Source organism: Lontra canadensis, unplaced genomic scaffold, assembly GCF_010015895.1.
Source record: "Lontra canadensis isolate GAN:19392208 unplaced genomic scaffold, GSC_riverotter_1.0 scaffold100, whole genome shotgun sequence".
Taxonomy (NCBI): domain Eukaryota; kingdom Metazoa; phylum Chordata; class Mammalia; order Carnivora; family Mustelidae; genus Lontra; species Lontra canadensis.
In genome coordinates this window covers 1,649,077-1,669,088 of record NW_022631094.1, presented here as the reverse complement: position 1 = coordinate 1,669,088, position 20,012 = coordinate 1,649,077, and positions in this window count along the sequence as shown.

The following is a 20,012-nucleotide window of genomic DNA, read 5'->3' as shown; positions in this document are numbered from 1 at the left end:
TTTGGACTTAAAATCCAATGGACTAAAAATTGCAGTCTTAAGAAAGAAAGAAAGACAGAAAGGAAGGAAGGAAGGAAGGAAAAGCATGTTTACTTCCAAATATTCAAGCATGGAATTTCCTCATTCTGGCACACATTTCAAGGACAGAGTTCTGTCTTTCTACTTGCTCCACTATCAGGAGCTACATCTGAAACAGGACCTACAGACATAGCCCTAAAGCAGAGTGTGCTTGTCAACATTTCTTCTTGAGCTCCAGAGTGATTCACTCTAAAGAAGGCTGCCCATTGTCCTCAGAGACTCTTTCTAGAAGAAGGCAGATCCAACTTCCTCTTTGAGCTTCTCCTCCTCTTCAATGGTGGTAGGTTTCCTCCACCTGCCCAGCTGGTATTTTTACGATTAAACCTGAGTTTTATCAGAAACACAGACTTGTCATCCTTAAAAGGTGGCAAAGGGGAGATAAAGCCAGGTAGCCCACTGGATGGGAAGATGAGACTCCTGAGAGCCTGTACCGTGTGCAGATATGCTTCTGCTTCGTGAGGAAATTATGCTTTCCTTCAACGGGCCTGAAAGCGAACCACTTCCCTCGCCCAGACACAGCTGAGAACAGCAGGGCAGAAACCAGAGGCTGTTGGCTGCGATGCCCAGCACCAAGAAGCCGAGGAGAGCCATGGGGCACAGTCCCTCCTGGGTGACAATAAGACTGACAACCAGTTTCTGCAGAGCTTGGAAGAGGGAAAAGAAAGCCTCTTTAGAAATACAGTTGGCAAAACACTGAATATAAAAGATACTCTGAGCAACTGCATAATTGCAGACTTAGAGTAACTGTCTAAACTCAATCCCCATAGTATGTCCTTTGTATGTCGGTGGCACAGTCTAGACCCCCACTGCCCATCCTTTAACAAAACGGCTCTCTAGGCTTCCTTCTTACTTCTTGTAGAGCAGTGATGGAGATGAATGGAGAGGGGACAGCAAACCCAGGAAGATACTGATATGTCCTCTCACTTATCGTGGAAGGTTTATGACTTTGGATCGGAGTTCAAACCCACATACTACCACTTACTGTCTCACCTCATTTGAGCTACTTAACCCCCAGGGTTTTAACTTACAAGACAGTGCCGATGATGAGAGGCATGGCATGTCAAGCCCTCCACGCAGGGCCTGGCACGTGGTGTACCGAATCCATGACCCTCCCATCAGCAGCTGCCCCACCCCCACCACTGCGACTTCTGTGTCTCCATTACCCCCACATCTGGATTCCAACTAAAGAAGCATCCCTCCGTCTGGGTGAGCTACAGTCTGCACTAGCACAAGCTCCTCTCTCAGTGCTGTAGACAGATTCCCATATCTAACTCCCGTAGATTGGACTCCCAGAACTGTGCTCCTTTTTAATTGGGGAGTTCTAGAACCAAACTCCATTTTGGCACAGGTAAGCATCCTTTCACTTGTTTTCAGAATTTTAAAAAAGGAGAGCAAGAAGAAATGCAAATGAAGCCATTCGTGTATACACACACACACACACACACACACACCACAATTTCAGAGAAAAAGCAATTTCCCTGCAGTGAGTATCAGGTGGGAAGACTCCAGAACTCACGGCAAACACCATCAAGCAGGAGCAGCATCTGGCAGGGATGTTATTCCTGAAGCTCTGGCTCAAGGCAGGGCAAGAACATCCTTTCCGGCTGCCTCCCAACAGCCAACCAGCTCCTTTCCTCACTCTGAAGATACCCCTCCTCGTTCACAGCTTTAGAGAGAAAACTAAAGATTCCCAAATCCAGGATCCCCTCACACTTCCTCTCCAGTATCTTTTCATGGACACAGAATCACTGCTTGGAAATACCCCTGAGGAGCCTCTAGAACAAGAGGCCCAACACATTCTTAATACACCCATGACTTATACACAAGCTACCCTGGCCACAAAACCCAAAATACCTTCCAAGATCCTTCAGAAATATAATTTGGGGGGGGGGAGTAAACATTAATTCTGTTCTGTGTAGGAACAATTTCCATCTGCGAGGGAAAGGTTATCCAAAAACAAGCCCATGTTTCAGTTACTTTCAAGGTCCTACCATGTGTAAGAAAAGCCAAAATAAATTTCAAACCATTTTCCCCAAAGTTCTGGCCTTTGAAATGCCCTGACCTGATCAGTTTCAAAACTGGTGTTTCCAAGTTTCAGTTCCAAAGAATGATTTTTCTTAAAGGGAAAGTTTTCTCTAAATAAAAGCTATGACTGAGGGTGCCTGGGTGACTCAGTGGGTTAAACCTCTGCCTTCGGCTCAGGTCATGATCTTAGGGTCCTGGGATAGAGTCCCTCATTGGGCTCTCTGCTCAGCAGGGAGCCTGCTTCCCCCCTTCTCTCTCTGCCTACTTGTGATCTCTCTGTGTCAAATAAATAAATAAAATCTTAAAAAAAAAAAAAAAAAAAAAGCTGTGACTGAGTCTATTTAATGTGATTATTACACCTGACGCAGGTGACAGCCAAAGGGGACTGGCTCTCGACAAGGCAGAAGAAAGAGCCTGCGAATGGCCAAGAACAAATGAGGAAGAAGGGATCTCCCGCTCAAGAAGTACGATCAAAAAAGGGGAGGAAGAACTGTACCTCTGAACACTGCTTAGAGAGTCAGTCCTTAAAGGTCTCCTCACAAGGAGAAAGCAATTCCGTAGCTATGCAGTCATGAAGGTTCACTAGACTTACTGCGGTCATCATTTAATCCATCCAAATACCGAATCGTTATGCCGTATACCCGAAAGTAAGGTAGTGTTGTACGCCAATTATATCTAAATAAAAAAGTGAGGTGGGGGAGAGGCCAGGAGAAGAGCAAGAAAGAGCAGGGCCGCCCCCAGAGACACAAAGACATGCATCAGAAGCCCAGGGCAATGAAGACAGAGAAGGCGGCCCGATGAGCAGGAGGAAAAGCTGACAGAAGTCATCAGAAGGGATAGCCTACCCAGTGTCAAAGAGCAGGCTGGCTGGTGGGGGAAGCAATTAAACACCAATGACAGATGGAGATAAGGGCATCCAAGGCGAAGTGTCCCTAAGACACTTGAAACCGAGGCCTGCGGGGAGATGGCTGGGCAGCCACAAGGAGAAGGAGCAGGATCAGGAGAGGTAGCATGTCAAAGAGGAAACACAGGGTCCCAGGATGAGAAGAGAGCTGCCGAAGTCCGGGGGTTGGATGAACGGCTATTGGGATGTGCATGGGGGACAGGCCCGGGGCACCAGAAACTCTAGAGAAGTCCTGTGACCAAAGGAGACGCCCTCCGCAGCCCAGCACCTTCTCCTCCTCCAGAGAGAGAGTCATTTCTAACCTCTAGGGAGCCCCATGGTGAAGGGGCAACATGGTCCCCATGACCAAGGCTGCTGGCTCGTCTTCCAATAGTTCCCCCAGTGGAAAAGACCAGACACGTTAACTCTGAGCATCCATCTGTATCTGGAATCCGCCAGGACCAGTGTAGCACTCCACCCCATTAAACAGGAATAACCACTTGGGCAGTGTCATCTTCTGAAAGGAGTGGGGCTGGCTGTAGACAGATAACGGGTCCAAACCGAGCTCTTGGAATTGCCCATGCAAACGGCAATAAAACCCACTGAAAGCTGAAACACTGCACAGTCCAAGTACGGCTGTGAAAAGAGACCAAGTAAGAGACACGCGGATGTGTAAATGGAGCACAGAGGGGATTAAGGGCTTAGGACCATGGGTCTAACTCAGCAACTACGGGTCGTCCGGGGATCTGAAGCAACAGTGGTTTCCAGGCAAAAGCCCCGAAGAGTTAGAAGGGCTTCAGGCTGGGTTTTATACACATCCAAGTGAATATGGCTTATTTCATAACCTTGTATAGAACAAAGGGATTGCAGCTGACCGATCCTAATAAAGGGCTGTGATTTATGCTGCTGCTCCTAGAGAGCATTCATCCACTTCCGTGCACAGTGATTAGGAGGGCAGAAGGCTTCTGAGGCCGGGACAGAAGTTCAGGGCACAGACACAAGGCCTTGTGTCTCTGGCACTTGACTCCCAACAGGATTACACGAAAAGGTGCCGCCTCCCACCACAGCCCACACCCGGCATGGGTCTGAGGTTTCTGAACTGTGAATCCAGCCAGGGCTGGGCTCAAGCCCTTCCTCATCTTTAAGTGTTCTCCAGGCCTGTCACACAGTAAACACTCAACAGAAGATTTGCTGAATTAAACCAAAGAGCCAGGTCTTGGATAAGTAACAGCTTCTGCATGCGAAACTCAAGTTTTGTCATGGATAAGATAAGGGATGTAGGCAAAACACCATCCAGCTCTGGCCAGTGCAAAACAACCCAATCTTCTGAACACAAAAAAAGCACTGTCTGAACACACACTGTCTTTTTTACATACTCCATGCAAAAAAAAAAAAAAAAAAAATGTATGTAGTTAAACCTGATTTACATGTCTAATTCAAAAAACATTTTTAATATTAGACCCATCCCTTTGTTAATCAACAAAACACAAAAGCTGTGTGGGTTTTTAGTAAGAAAAAAATATACATACTGGTGATCCCTGAAGAAATTTATTCAGAAAAAAATGTTAATTCTGACATTTTCTTTTAAACGTTCTCCCATGAAGGGCTGTATCTAGAATAACATTGACTTTGCAGAAACAGATAAGACTATTGACAATGGCTATAGTTTAACAAAGGCGTCTGGATTTTTACCTTCCTTGGTTACTGCACAAAAGCAGCAAATGTAAGTACAGTTGCCCCAGCAGCTGGCAAGTTCTCTCCCATACGCGAAGAAGTTGTGAAACAGCTGGGGAATGCAAGATGCTTTTGAACAAGCTGCTATGTGATCCAAAATAACGCCAGCCTGTTCATCTTCCCGTACAATGGAAGCGACAGCCCAGGGCAGGTCTGGCGCATGCCCTGCAGCTGCTTCTTTCTTTGCAGCAGGGGCCCAACAAGTGGCTACAAATGGAGTGAGACGCACAAAAGCGGAAACCTTGCTCCTAACCCTTTGCGTGCTGTCACTGGGTTCCGCGTGCAGCTCTTTTTCCAGTGTGGGAGAAAGCTGCATTTTATACCCAAATGTAAAACCTCTCTGATGTTTTAAATGGAGCCCTTCCCTGTACTCCAGACCCATGCGCCACTTCTTGCTGACAATGTTCCCAAAAGGGTGGTGTTTGATGACATTATAGGGTTTCTGGTGCTTTTGCCCATGACTGATTGTTTGAAAGAGAAACGCTCAAGAAAAATCCACAGCTACAAACTAGCAATGTTAAAGAGGTCTTTCCAAAACAATCTGGCATGAAAAAGGATTGCTCCACTTGTATTTGCTAAGTTTAAAGCATTCTGGCTTTATAACACAGGAACTAGCTCTACTGGTTGTCTACTAGTCATTGAGCCTGAGCATGGCCTGACTTTGTATCCACTTTCAAGTTACAGTCTAGCCGTTTTCTGATCAAATGGTATCTCAAACTCTCCTCCCCTTTCCACCAATTTGGTGGCTCACCTTTAAACAGACTCCAGAAAAATATCCTGTTTTCCAGAGAAATGTTCGCTCTTGCCAAGGCTGGGCCAGCGCAAGTTCCACAAAAGCGGTATTTTTCTCCAGAGTTACAAACGGCGAGTGGACGAGCAAAGAGAATCCTTGCTTCCTTTGCACCAGTGTGTCTGGTTTTGAGTGGTTTTTTTTTTTTCTTTAAGTCCTGTCATCCTGGCCATTAGGGTTACGGGCTTCAAATTTAAAGGAAAGATAAATGGCTAGAGGACTGGCCACAAAATTATACAGCGGTAAAAATTAGGAAGAAAGCCATATAGTTCCGGAGCCCCCGGTAAATTCCTTGGGCAACTAGACAGAATTTTCCATCACGACCAGCCCTGCCCCCTAACCACTGATTCCAAAAGAGGAGTCACTCACTGCATTGCACAGCAGTGTTAACTAAGAAGAAGAGCAAGTTCAAGGCAAAGAACAACCAACTATTTTACCGATTTGGAGCAGACAAGGGAAGAAAGAAAGAATCTGTTCTTAAACACCATGGTTAATACTCAGTGTTTGTTGGATAGCTACCACAGGCTAGACTCTGTGCTACGAAGTACTTTTTATGGATTATCAAATTTATCCCTTATAGCTTCAAACCAGGAGGTGCTATTATTATCCCTGTGCTAGAAGAGGAAATCAAAGTTCAGAGAGGCTGAGCAACTTGCCCAATATTACAGAGCTATAAATGGTGGAGGTGGCATTTCAAGCCTGCCATTGTGACTTCAGATGCTTGCCCTTAACCATCATGCCTCTCTGTCTCCACAGCTGGCACTGCCCTGGGATGTTCTGAGTCACAGGCTGTTAGTCCAGAGTTTAAAACAACATCTTTCTTAAAGGCAATCCATCTTAAGTATGTTCAAGACAATACCAATAGCCCCTATTACAAACTTAAGCTCAGTGATGCATACATGTGCACAGATAAAATCATGTTGTTAGATGCTGAAAAGGCATCTGAGTTTCAACTCATTAAGCAGTTAATCAAGGTTGGCCATATTTCCAAGGCACACTTGATGTTACAGACGTAGCCAGCACCGCCACCAAGTCACACCACTTAAACAGAGTAGGAACTGCAGCTCCTATCAACAGGGAAGGCAAACAGAGATTCATGCCATGTAGAGTTCCTACCCCAGGCCCACCTGCCTCAGGAGACAAAACAGAGAGGACGGCTATTTCTGATTCTCTTTGGAGTTGCCAGAAAATTCTAAGCATCTTTGGAAGAAGCCTTGGTTGTCGCCATACACCTTCAACTTGAAGAGTTGGTTTCGTTTTGGTACTTGGTCCTAACAAAAGCCAGCAAGCTGTACAAAGTCCGCCTAACCCTAATGCCTAACATCACCAAATCCCAACCTGGGCTTAGAGCACATAAGGTGACTCTTGAATCAGGTATCAGCCTTTGTCAAAGACACAGGGATGAGCAAACGGCACTCTTTAGAGCAAGCCAGACTCTTTAAGCTTCAGTTTACTCATCTATAAAATTAAAAAAAAATAAAAAAATAAACCCCCTCGGTGGGAAATGGTGAAGATCCTTCAAAAGTGTGTGTGAAGAGTCTCTCATCGGCACTTTATAAAAACCAGTTCCTGCCCTTTCCTTGCGGCAGAAGGGAGAGGAGGCAGATAAGAAAGCATATGGATTCTATCCACTGATCACTGGGGGATACGGTTTCACATCAGTGCAGAGTGCCCTGGGTTTTTCTTAACGGCACCTCTGGTCTCGCATCCAGAGCCCTGAACGTCTGGTGCGCTGTGGAGATGTTGCCCAGGCCACTTCAGTGACCGGACTTGTGCGCAGGCTGGGTTTGCCTAAATTCCCACAACCTCCGGGAAAACAGGGAGCTCTCTTAATTCCCGCAGCCATCCTTCTCCCCTATCGCACGAGGAACTTCCCGGTGCAGTAAACTGTCAGACTTCACCAGAGCTGTAATGTCTTCGCCAGAAGCGCTTAACCCCGCACCTGACCCAGACTGCGGCCTGGACTGGAGCCTCCAGGCAGCTAACTCACAGTAATGCCATCACCGCCTTCTGGAACACCGCTCAGGGTGCCGGCGGGTGCCGGCGGGTGCCGGCGGTCCTCCGGGGCCTAAACCACTCCCTTCCGGGAGCCCGCACGCCACCCGAGGCTGCAGGGAGGGGCGTGGACTGACGGGCTGGCCGGGCGCGCAGCGCGGGGACTTCAAACCCGCGCGGGCCCTACGGAGGAGTGACCCTGGCCGGAGGAAGGGCGCGGGAGCCGCGGCAGCTCTTGCCACTCGCCCGTGCAGTCCGGAGAGGAAACAGGCAGTGTCGCAGTTCTGAACACTGGCGTGCACCTCCGCGGGTCACCCCCTTCCCCGCCCCTCCTCCCAGCGTAACGGGCAGCTGAGCTAACTTCCCGAAACTCCGCAGAGGGAAATCCTGACCCGGCCCGCACCTCGGGGCGGGCGCGCGCCAGGGCGCGCCAGGGCGCGCCGGGGACGGAAGTGGGTGGGAGCAGTGGCCGCGCCGCGCCGCGCCTTTGTTACCGCTCCCGGACCCCGCGGGCCGCCGGGAGCACCCCGTCGCAGCCGCCCGGCAATCGGCCGCCGGCTCCGAGGTTCCCGTCGCCGCCCCGAGCAGGACCGCCCGGAGCTGGAGTAAAACTGGCCCCACCTCCGCCCCCGAGAAGGGCGCGCAGCGGCGCGTCCTAGTGTCTGCCGGCCTTAGTCTACGCTGCCGTTCCCTGCCCTGGGGCCACCGCGCGGAGGGACGTTCCTCACCTTCCCAAGCTTTCCCCAGACCTCTGGGTGGCAGAATCGCCGCTTCCCCACGGACCGCGGCTTGGCAGCCCCCGCTTCTCAAAAGCGCGACGGCCACTCCCTGCTTCCTTTCACAGAGCGAGGATCGGGTCCCCCCTCTCGGGATGATTCACTACGCTCCTTACCTGGAGGCTCTCGAACAAGTCCCCTCCCCTCCGCCGGCCCGCGCAGCGATCGGGAGCTGGCGCCCTCTGCCGGGCCACCAGCGGGAGCACCCGCGGGACCGAAGGAACCGAAGGGACCGAGGAGCAGGACAGAGGGTCGGAACCTGAAGCCCACTAGAGCGCAGGAGCCCCGCACCTACCGCCGATGGACATCCCGTCCCGAGCACTGGCCTGCGCGCCGGGTCAGTTCTGGCCGCCGTGCCAGTGCTGAGGCCAGACCCCGGGGGAAGAGGACCAGAGCTGTCCTCGAGCCCCCCGGCCTCTGGGCGCGCCCGGAGTCCCCCACTTGCGGGCCAGCCCGTTCAGCCCCGCCCCCGGGGATGTCCCTAAGAAACCACTATGAATAGCGTCTGCACATTTAGTTTTAAAGCACCGGAAAGGCAGTTTTACCGAGTGAAAACAAAGTTTGGGTCTTGTATCTCAGTAGCCATCTACTGCTCGAATTAAAGAGGCGGAGGGAAGGGCGGTGGCCCGTCACACCCCCAGGGTCCTAGTTCTAAGAAGTGGTTTGGGGTGAACTCCAGGCGTATCCGCAGCCCCGGGCCACCAGGGTTCTTGGGTGCCAGTGGAGCCCTGAGTCTGACTTGGGGCTGGAGGCCGGCGCCGCCGTGTCATTCACCCGGCCGGGAGGAGTGGCTGTCCGAATGACTCGCGCTTTGGCCAGAGTAAACACACTCGCAGCAGGTTAGCCTCTCTCCCTCCCTTTCTTCCCCCGGGTCCTGAGTGAAACTTTGCAGGGGGACTAAGAGGAGGGGCAGAGGAAAACTACACGCGGGGCCCCGCGTCCCACCACGGGGCGCCTGCACACTCACACCCCAACTTCCCAAGCCCACTCACCCGTTCGGCTCGCCGGCCGCGGTTGCCCACCTGCCGGGCGGGCCGCCCCACCCAGCACAAAGTTCTCCGCAGCGACGAAGGTGGCGGTCGCTCCGCGGCAGCGCCGGGCGAGGAGGCGCACACCGACGCGGGACCTTGGGGACGGCGGCACCGTCCCCACACCAGCTGGCTCTCCGCGAGGGGCCCGGCGAGTCGACTCGCCGCTGCAGCCGGAGCAGAGCAAGTTGCGAGGCAGGTCAGGGCCGACCGGGAGCCTCCGTTCCCGAGCGTGGGCGCGCAAGTCGCGGCGCGGCGGGCGGGCGCCGGGTATTACTTGTAGGGCCCCCGGGTGTCGGCCGCCGGGCGCTCTGAGTGGCTCGGACGGCGCGCCAGGCCCGCTGGGCGGCACGACCCACCCCCTCGGCGCGTACCCGCCCCGGCCCGGCCCCGGGGACGCGCCCACGCGCACGCGCCTGGCGCCTCCCGGGTTCCCGGGACTCTCGCTCGGTTCCAGCCATGCTGCCCGGAGGCCCGGAGGGGCTCCGCTTACCCTTAGAGACCCGGAGCGGTCGCTCTGAGTTTGAACCGTTCACGGGATAAAACCTACCAACGCGTGCGAACGTTGCTGTCCCCAGAACTCCGGGCCAGTTGTCAAGGAGACCGCCCTTGGTGGCCCAGTCACAACTGTGCAGAAGTCTTGGCACAAACCCCCGCCCTTGCAAAAGGCTCTTCGGGACGGGGGACCATGCCCTATCTCAGTGGTTCTCACACTTTACACTTCAGCCAATCACAGTCCCCAGAGATTTGTTAAAACATGGCTTGTTGCCTCCCCCACCTCACCCCTCCTCCTCCCTTCTCTGATTGGAGAATTTGCGTTTCTAACAGGTTCCCAGGTGATGCTGAGGCAGTTGTGAATATCAGGTCAGTTGAAGTTTGTCAAGTACTTGGTAATCGGCAAGGCAGTAGATAGACACATTTATACTTGTTAAATCTACTTGTGCAATTTATCGGTTTCAGTAGCTAGCATTCACATTTCATTTCGTTCCAACCCTGGCTTCTTTCCCTCCCAATGCTAGATTCTTATTTTTCCTCTTGGGTATGCACCGAGCTTTTGTGTGTACCAGCCCCCATCACAAAAGCAGAAGGCGAGTATATTACTTTGCTGGGACCGCCATAACAACACACCAACCACAGTCTGGGTGCCCTAAACAACGGAAATTTAGTTTCTTACAGTTCGGGAGGCCAGAAGCACAAAATCAAGATATCAGCACGATTATTGCTTCTGGAACCCCTCTTCTTAGCTTGTAGATGGCCATCATCTCTTATAAAGACACCAGTTGTGCTGGATTTTTGGACCCACCTAGATGACCCCATTTTAATTTACTTTCTTCTTTAAAGACCCGGTCTCTAAACAGCCACATTCTGAGGTGCTGGGAGTTAGGACTTCAACAGATGAATTTTGAGGGGATACAACTCAGCTGGTAACAGGGAGCTTCACTGACCCGAAAAGCCTAGAACAGAAACTGAGCTTCTGCCTTCTATCCCTGTGCCCTCCATGTAGGCTGGCCTGTGGATTCCTTTTCCGTAACTGAGTGCTGTGCTACACAACTGGAAGGACTTAAAACCACTCTCTCAACAGAGCATAGGGTCCTCCCGAAGATAACACCCAAAGTGCAAAATGAATATTGGGAAACTCTCAGGGATCTGGGACCCCCACCCAGCGAACATTTCAGAATTAGCCCTTTACTTTTTGCTCATGACTAGGTCCATGTCACCCTTATCTTTGTCCTGCTTTGTTGGGGCTGTGACCTCCACCTAGCACCCATGTCATCTCCAGAAGTCTCCAGAAGGAAGGACTGTATTCAATAAATATATTAAAGACTCTTCATTCTTCCTGCTATCTGTGAGAGCTCTGGCAGCACTTACAGCTGGAGAAGACAGGAAGGAAGGAAGGAAGGAAGGAAGGAAGGAAGGACGGACAGACAAGGGCTGTCTGCACTGATCCCACACTAACCAGAGTCATGGTAAAGACTGATTTCCAGCAAATCAGTAATTGTCCTGAATTTGGAGCCTCCCCAGTCTTCTTCTGATTCTGCCCTACTTTATATCTTTGCCTTGTGGCTTTGTCTAACACCAGGCCAGACTTCCCCAAGCCCCAGAGCCAAATGTCTATTGGAACACCATAGCGCTCTAAACTCAGTATGTCCATCATTGAACTCTTCCCCCAACCATGTCCTCCTCCTGCACACACTCGCCATCAGAGTGAATGGCTCAAACGCAACTCCAGTCATGCCAGCCAGAAACCTGGGAACCATCCAAGATGGGACCTGCTTGAATCCACCTGCTACTGTGTCCTTAATGTTCTTAAGAGACCAACCCTGTTCATTCCTACCGCCATTGCCTCAGCCAAGCCCTTTTGTATGATTTCTCTTCTGGTATTTGACTCTCTTCTCTACTTGGCTTCTTAGCCAGCATCCTCTCTGTCTTCAAGCATCTTTCAAAACAGAAACCTGGTTATCCTCTGCCCTTCTTAAAACTTCTCAATGGACTCCCTTTATGTTTCAGGAGAAAACTCGCTTCTTTGCTCACCTCCCTCCAAAGGTTCATCTTCAATCATTTGCCCACGGATGCCCTTTCCTGCAGCCAGGGACCACTCACAGTGCCCGGCAGATTCACGAGGTCCCATGCTTTCGGAACACAAATATTTAGGACATTCTTGGTCTAGAGAGAAGGTGTCACTCACCCCTCTCTGAATTAAGGGCCCCCTTGCTTCTCTCACAGCACCCATGTGGGGCTCAGGCATAGCTCTTAGAACACTGGGGCAAGATTACTGAGTCACTTCTCTGTGTCCTCCATTAAACCATGAGCTCCTGGAGGACAAGACCTCGTCCATTTTTTGTAGGTTTGAAGTCTAGATTGGACTTGATGCTTGAAAAAAAAAAAAAGTTTGCTTTAAGCAATGAATTAATTCTTGGGAATTCAGAGGATCTGGTCAAACTTAACACTTGTTAAGTTTGTTAAGCTAGAGCAATCTTCACTTTTCTGATAATATTTGGTGAACACTCTTAAGTCATCCCCTGTTTGAATTATTAATTTATCCTTTAGAATCTCGAATTAACTTCTATGCTTCCCTTTTTTTAAATTTAATTTTATTTTTTCAGTGTTCCAAGATTCATTGTTTATGCATCACATCTATGCTTCCTTAATACCCAGGATTCTCTAGGGTTTTTCAAACTGCTGGTCAGGAGATCAGTTTTGTGGAAAAGATGAATATGAATACCTTTGCTTTATGTAATCAAATTAGAATTAAAACAGTCCACTGTATCCTATATAGTAAATATTATTTTCATGAAACTTTTATTTTGGTTAACTGTATTTGCAAGGTGTGTGCATGTGTGTGTGTGTGTGTGTGTGTGTACAGGGTTGTAGTATCATAAAATTTATTCCAAAAAAACTGGTACAACACTCTCTTAGGAGGTGTTGGATCTGTGTTCATCAGAGGACACTTTTATGAAGACATTAGAGAAGGTGGAGTTAAGCAGAGAATATTTTCTGGAAAGATACTCTGAGCCACTCTTTTAATCAAGGAATTGGCAGAGTGGAGAGTGAAACACAGTCCTCCCTCTGCACGCAGTAGGCACCTCTTAAATGCTTTTATTGACTGGTGCATGCGTGGAGATGGGCGGAACTGTGCAAGATGTGTGTGGGAAGTTCTTTTGGCTGGAGTCTTACAGGGAGTAAGAAAAAATGAGATCAGTGTCACAGAGAAGAGGGGAGAGGACTGGTTTGTCGCCAGACATTGCTGGTGTTCCCTGAGGTTTCCAAACATGAGCAAGAGGTACTATGACATGGGATTTCCTAACCCGGTTTCCATCCTGAATGTTCCCAAATCAGAAGTATGTTATTAACTGAGCCTTTGCTGAAATAAAAGTACCACTTTCTCTGTGCTTGAGTTGGAAATATAAGAAGCCTGGAGTGATCTGCAGGGGCTCAAAGCAATGTGTTCAGTTCAAGAGTCAGATTTTCTCATCTCGATAGCCCAATAGCCTGGAAAGCCTATTGAGAGAGGGCAGAAATAAGATAGATTATGTAACAAAGGAAAATAACAAATGGCCCTTATAAAACTATAAACTTGAGAGTTATGCCAAGTATTTCCATCCATTTTGAATGCCTTTAACCAAGGAACCGAGATCCAGCCCACAAATATTTAGAAGGCAATGTTCTCACTCCCTGGTCTAAAGTTTAGAATCTATAAAAGAAGGTTGCCATGTAAATAAAGAATACATATTCTTACTCTTTTTTTTTTTTCATTGCTTAAGTCATTCTAGCCTGAGTAGTATAGAAGAATAAAAATTTGGGTCAGGGGAAGATAGAAAAGATTTTTAAAAGGAGAGACAAAGAGGGTAAACCAGAGAAAGCCAAAATTATAATAAAGAAGAAATTCTAGAGGACAACTCTCTACTCTCTCGCTTCTAAGTTGAAATACACTTGGCCATGAACATTGTAGAATTATATTTTGAATTCAGAAGATGGGCAAAATCTGAAAGGAATCAGATTATGGCAAGCATGAGTTTTAACCAAACTTTAAGATGGGTTCCAAATTCTACTTCTTTGGCTTTGGGGAAAAAACAAAAACAAAACAACAAAATACACACAGCAGGATGGGTTGGGGAAAAGAAAATGTGGCTTTGAAAAATTCCTGGAGGGGCACCTGGGTGGCTCAGTGGGTTGGTAAGCCTCTGCCTTCAGCTCAGGTAGTGATCCCAGATCCTGGGATCGAGCCCTGCATAGGGCTCTTTGCTCTCTGCCTGCCTCTCTGCCTACTTGTGATCTCTGTCTGTCAAATAAACAAATAAAATCTTAAAAAAAAAAAAAGAAAAAGAAAAGTTCCTGGAGCTGAAATATTCTTTGATATTATTTATAACACTGGTCATTTCTTAACTGTTCAATTGGACACCAGTCGAATTTTCTCCCTGAAATACAGAGAAGATTCTCTATCTATATTGATTCCTTATCTATATTCAATCGGCCCTTCCTTATCTTTTGTAATGTTACCATTAACAAAGCCCTATTTAAGACCTTGAAAATCAGCAGTAGTTTTGGTAGTTACTAGCAGAGGAATATGTGACCTTCCTTCCAATAAAAATTGAAAATAGAGGTGGGGCAGAACTAAGCAGAAGTTGCTCACCTCCTTCAAAGTAGCTGCTCTAGGGGGCCATGGGCTTAGTTCCTTTATGCTGTTGCCTCTTTGGACATGGGCAGCTCTTTTTTAAAGATTCAAATTGGTAGTGAACCTTCAACCTTTGCCTGCTTGATTTTGTCTCCTCTCTGCCTCGTGGTCACTTCCTCGTTCTAGCCTCCTGTTGGCTACAGACTGTTTCCCAGTCTAGCATTGCAGTTTCCTTGCTTCTCCAGCCTCTGAAGGTTGCAGAGCCAGCCCCTCAAAGCTGTGTTACTTTGAGCTAGTTATTTAACCTCTCTGTTCCTCAGCTTCCTCACCTACAAAAGGGGGATAATTAGAGAACCCCTCCCTTTGAGGCCTGTTGTAAAGAACTTTGGATGATACTTCAAACATGGTAAGTGGTGAATCAACTATTTTTAGTTTTTGGAAGTGAAAACTTCAGCCATCATTGGTCCACTGACAGATGAATGGATAAAAAAGATGTGAGATATATACATTCATCAGAAAGAATGAATACTTACCATTTACATCAACATGGATGGAACTGGAGGGTATTATGCCGAGTGAAATAAGTCAATCAGAGAAAGAAAATTATCATATGGTTTCACTCATATGTGGAATATAAGAAACAGCACAGGGGATCATACTGTAGGGGAGGAAAAATTGAATGGGAAGTCATCAGAGAGAGAGAAAAACCATGAGAGTCTCTTAACTATGGGAAACAAACTGAGGGTTGCTGGAGGGGAGGAGGGTGGAGGGATAGGGTAAATGGGTGATGGGACTTAAGGAGGGCACGTGATGTGATAAGCACTGGGTGTTTTATGCAACAGATGTATTACTGAACTCTACATCTGAAACTATTGATGTACTATAAGTTGGCTAATTGAATTTAAATAGTAATAATAAAAAAGAAGTGAGATCATGACAGTTGCTTAGAAGTTAGCCAGTGAAGAATGACAGAAAGAAAACCTTAGGAAGCTATTCTGCTAGCATTTGAACGGTCTTGTTACACGAACTGTTTGCTTCAGAGAGTCAACGTTCATTTTTACGCCACCATAAAACCACCTGAGTGACCTTGGAAATACCATCTCTACCTGCTGCAGCCTTGGTCAGGGGATGGTTTCTACTTTCCCAAGACAGATGAGCGCCCTGGGATAGTCCACTCCCTGCAAGCCTCGTGGACAGACCCCAACCCAACAACCCCCCGTGTTGTTTCGGAAATTTTCCTGAACTTCTTTGAAACCTGATCTCACCCAAAGCCTATATGAAACACTTCAAACCTGTTCCCGCCAGTTCTATTTCTGGATGAGACCACGCTGTGGACAACAGTCTTTCCCGGAGCTGCAGTCCTCATGATTCTATTGTGTTCCTGAACCGCTGCAGAGAGAACGCATTTCTTATCATTCCACCTTTTTTATTAAAAACAGCCCTTTTATCTTCCTTATAAAACCTTGCCTAGCTCTAAACCAGAATTTTATTTAATATGGCAGGATAAAAAACAAGTAATTCTCCCCCTCAGGATGAACTAGAACAACACAGGAAATAAAAGACTAGGCAACAGTCAGAGGCTCACAGAGCCTTTTCCTGCTGGGAATATTGATCTAAGACAGGCCTTCTGACTCTAACCTGATATGCCTTCGAGAAAATGACCTGAGAAAAGACGTAAAGAAACTAAAGTCCAGTAAATTAAAGCCAACAGGCTTGCGTAGCCATAAAAACACCGGACTTGGGGTGCCTGGGTGTCTCAGTGGGTTAAAGCCTCTGCCTCTGGCTCAGGTCATGATCTCAGGGTCCTGGGATCGAGCCCCGCATCAGGCTCTCTGCTCCGCAGGGAGCCTGCTTCCTCCTCTCTCTCTGCCTGCCTCTCTGCCTACTTGTGATCTCTGTCTGTCAAATAAATAAATAAAATCTTTAAAAAACAAAAAAACACCCAACTTGATCCTATGGCGATCAAAAGATCTTTCTTATGACATCTGACACCATCTGTATGTCAGGGCTCGGGGACACAATCGGGAGGTTTTCCGGCAAGCTACAGGACCATCTAACGACCTGGTCTTAGAAACTGTAGTTAAATCCACAGGCACATCCTTCAAAGGGCTCAAAGAGAACTAGCAGCTCATCTGCGCTGAAAATCAAAGTCTGGAGTTAACACAGGACTTAAGAGTAGTGCTTTCTTCCAGACAGTGTAATAGATCTTTCCTAAGAGATGAATGCTACCATTGCAGAGCAGGACAGCAAAATGCCTATGTTGCCAGGGCTCACAACTAGGGTTTTGGGGGGGGTGGCAGACAGGCTTGGTGGCAGACTTCAGACATTATGTATATCTTCTGATTGTTGCCACTGCTAGTTTCTTGTCACCCATGGTGCTAGCTGTCCTGACTCTTTTCCTTCCTCACTTCACACTGCCCTTCTTTCCAAAGTTAATAGGAGGATAGCAGTACTGCTAGGTTGCTTTCAGCTAAAAGTAACAGAAAGTCCTTTCTCTCTTAGCTTCCAGAATGGGGCTTCATTATGGGAAGTCCAGAGGGCTTCAGGATTTACTCTGTCCAGTGGCTCTAGTTCTGCTGCCCTGTGGTTTCTTTTGTGAGTTTCATCTTCAGGTTGGTGGCAAGAAAATGCTGCATCTGGTCTCAGGCCTCAGAGCTGAGCTGGACAATATCCAAAGAAGAAAGAGAAGTCTCTTCCAGAAGCTTTTGGAGAAGACTGAGAAGTAAGTTTCCCCTAAACCACCAGGAACTTTAAAACCTCTCTTTGCACGCCAACAGCCTGAGTTATTTGTGCTCATTGCAAAGGTAGTCACCAGCAAGAAGGGTGACAATGCCCCTGGACCAGTTAGGCCTAGCCCTCGTGTCGAGGGCTCCATGGGACTCCATGACTCTGGGAGGAAGGAGAGAGGCCTAAACAAAATTGGAGTTCTATCACCCAAGAAAATAAAAAAATTAAAAAAATAATAATAAAGAATGCTGAATAGGCAGTTACGCTGTCCTCTGCCATAGGATATATTGTTATTATAATTTTGAATGACAGTAATAAAAGCTGTGGTAATTGTTATGCTGCCCCCAAATTTTCTGCCTTTCTGCCTTCCGAGCACATGGTAGTATTGGAAAACCTGACCCTCTTGTGGGGTCTTGTCACTGGATCTGGCCAGGGACCTGAGAACAGAAGTGGTATGTTTGACTCTTGTACTAGTTTCTACCGATAGATCTTGTCCTCTGCCCCAGGGACCAGCAACACTTCAGATGATGGCTGCCCCATAGCCTGTGTTCTGGAGTCAGGTCAGGGCAGAACAGAGCCTCCAGGCCACTTGCAATGGACAAGGGGCATGATAAAGAAAAAAACACGCTTGGATATTTGAACTAATTAGTTCCTACTGCAAAAGTCTTGTGTACTTTGACCAATATAATAGCTAACATCTATGCAGTGTTTACTGTGTTCTTAGGCATGTGATAAGGCATTATCACTAGTTCCTATGGCGATGGGACATCAGGAGGGGTAGAGCTCCATCCATTTACCCACAACCCCAAAATTACTATTCCTAAGCATTTGTACCAACTGGCCCTTACTTAGGTTGTACCTAAGTATGGATTGCCCGCTACCCCCCATACAATGGGTGATTGTTCTAGGGATTTGGGGGAAGAAAAAAAATGAGTTTGTGCGTGTGTGTGTGTGTGTGTGTGTGTGTGTCTAGGGGTCTTCAGAAAGAGATCAGGAACCTTCAGGTATACACACAAGATGGGACTTCAGTAAGAGGCCAGAGGGGAAAATATGCTATTGGAATAAAATTATCTTTTGTTTCTGCACATCTTACAATCAATGCACTGACTACATTTTATTCCAACTATCTTTGAGGATGTTTTTATACCAAACAGCTTGGCAGATAGAGATAATGTCTTCCCTAGAGCAAAGAGCACCACCCTGAAAAGTAGAGATAGTATCTTTCCCTAAAGCCAAGGCAGGTATATTTATAATCCAATTTCATAAAGATAACATCTCCCTCCGCAGCAAAGTGAATGTGCTTAAGTGCCCATTATAAAAGAGTTAGTTTCCTTAAGCACAGGGTTCCTCTCCTGGAATGCAACCCTCTTTGTGTGTAGCTGTCATCACTTTGTGGGAACTAATGCTTGTGATGCAAAAATTCTGATACGCAGGGCACCTGGGTGGCTCAGTGCGTTAAGTCTCTGCCTTTGGCTTGGGTCATGATCTCGGAGTCCCGAGATTGAGCCCCACACTGGGCTCTCTGCTTGGCAGGGAGTCCATTTCCCCTACTCTGTGCCTTCCTCTTTGCCTACTTGTGATCTCTCTCTCTCTGTCAGATAAAATCTTAAAAAAGAAAAAAAAAATTCTGATATGCTAGTTACTGCTATAGCTATGGGTAACAGAGTGCCCTTTGTTTCTGACCCAGGAGTGTTGTGTCCCCTGGAAGCCCTCACAAAACTGTGGTAGGCTAACTTGCTAGTTTGCAAGTGGGGGTAAATCTCATATGTGGTTGTTTATGGACAGGTAACATTCCAAATTAAGTATATAGATAGACATTAGAGAGAAACCTTGTTTACAAAGACTTTGCCCAGATAAATTCATTTTCCAAGTAATTTCTTTATATTCCTTTCTTAAACCTGGTAGACTCGGATGATTCAGACTCCCAAGGTCAGGTATGGCCTTTGAACTGGGTTGCAGATATGCTCCGTTGCTCTCACCTGCTGTCACCTGTTGGAAGAATTTTCTCTGGAATCTTCACATCTACCTGAGAACCTAAGTAACCAGCTTGTAAAAATAAACCAGAATGCTTTCCCAGAGTGTCACTCTCAGATTGCCCAAATGAAGGTCTACTCTGGTAGTCCCTGAATTCTGTTTCCAAATATCAGGAGACTGATACTGCCCAGGCACTCCAAGTTTCCAAATTAGAAATGAAATCCACTCAGTGAGAATCCTATTTAAACAGAGAATGGAATTGATTCTAAGTGTTTGGTCTAAGCTTCAACATCTAACTTAAAATGTGTCAACTGCCATGTCCTGAATGAAACAAACTTATGACAATTAAGAGTCAGACAGCAATGGGTTGTACAGAGCTCTTTTCACCCAGTCATGCATTTTCCTCTACAGTTCACATCACAAGTCATACATGGAGTATGGTGCAAGTATATTTTTACCATTGCAAGAAACAAAGACAAATGAAACAATGTGCATAGAATTGAGACCATACAGGCAATAATCTTTAGACCCAAGATCCAAGTCATTGAGTCAGACTTCAGTGATTTTTTTTTTTAATGAATCTTTATTGTGTCAAACTGCCAACCATATCTTATCCAGATCTATGAGATTCAGGAGAAAAACTTCTCTTGGAGTAAAAATGAATCATCAGTATGGCATTTCTGCAAAGATCTCAAACCATTGACTTTTAGGTATTAGTTCATTTATTCATTAATTCAATCTTAATAATTTACTGAAGACTTATTAATGTCCTAGGCTAAAACAGATACAATCCCTGCTCTTAGAAATATTCACACAAGAAGGGTTTAATTTTGAAATATGTTAGGAGCTATAAAGAAAAAGTAAATAGTGCTTTGAAAACTTATAACGG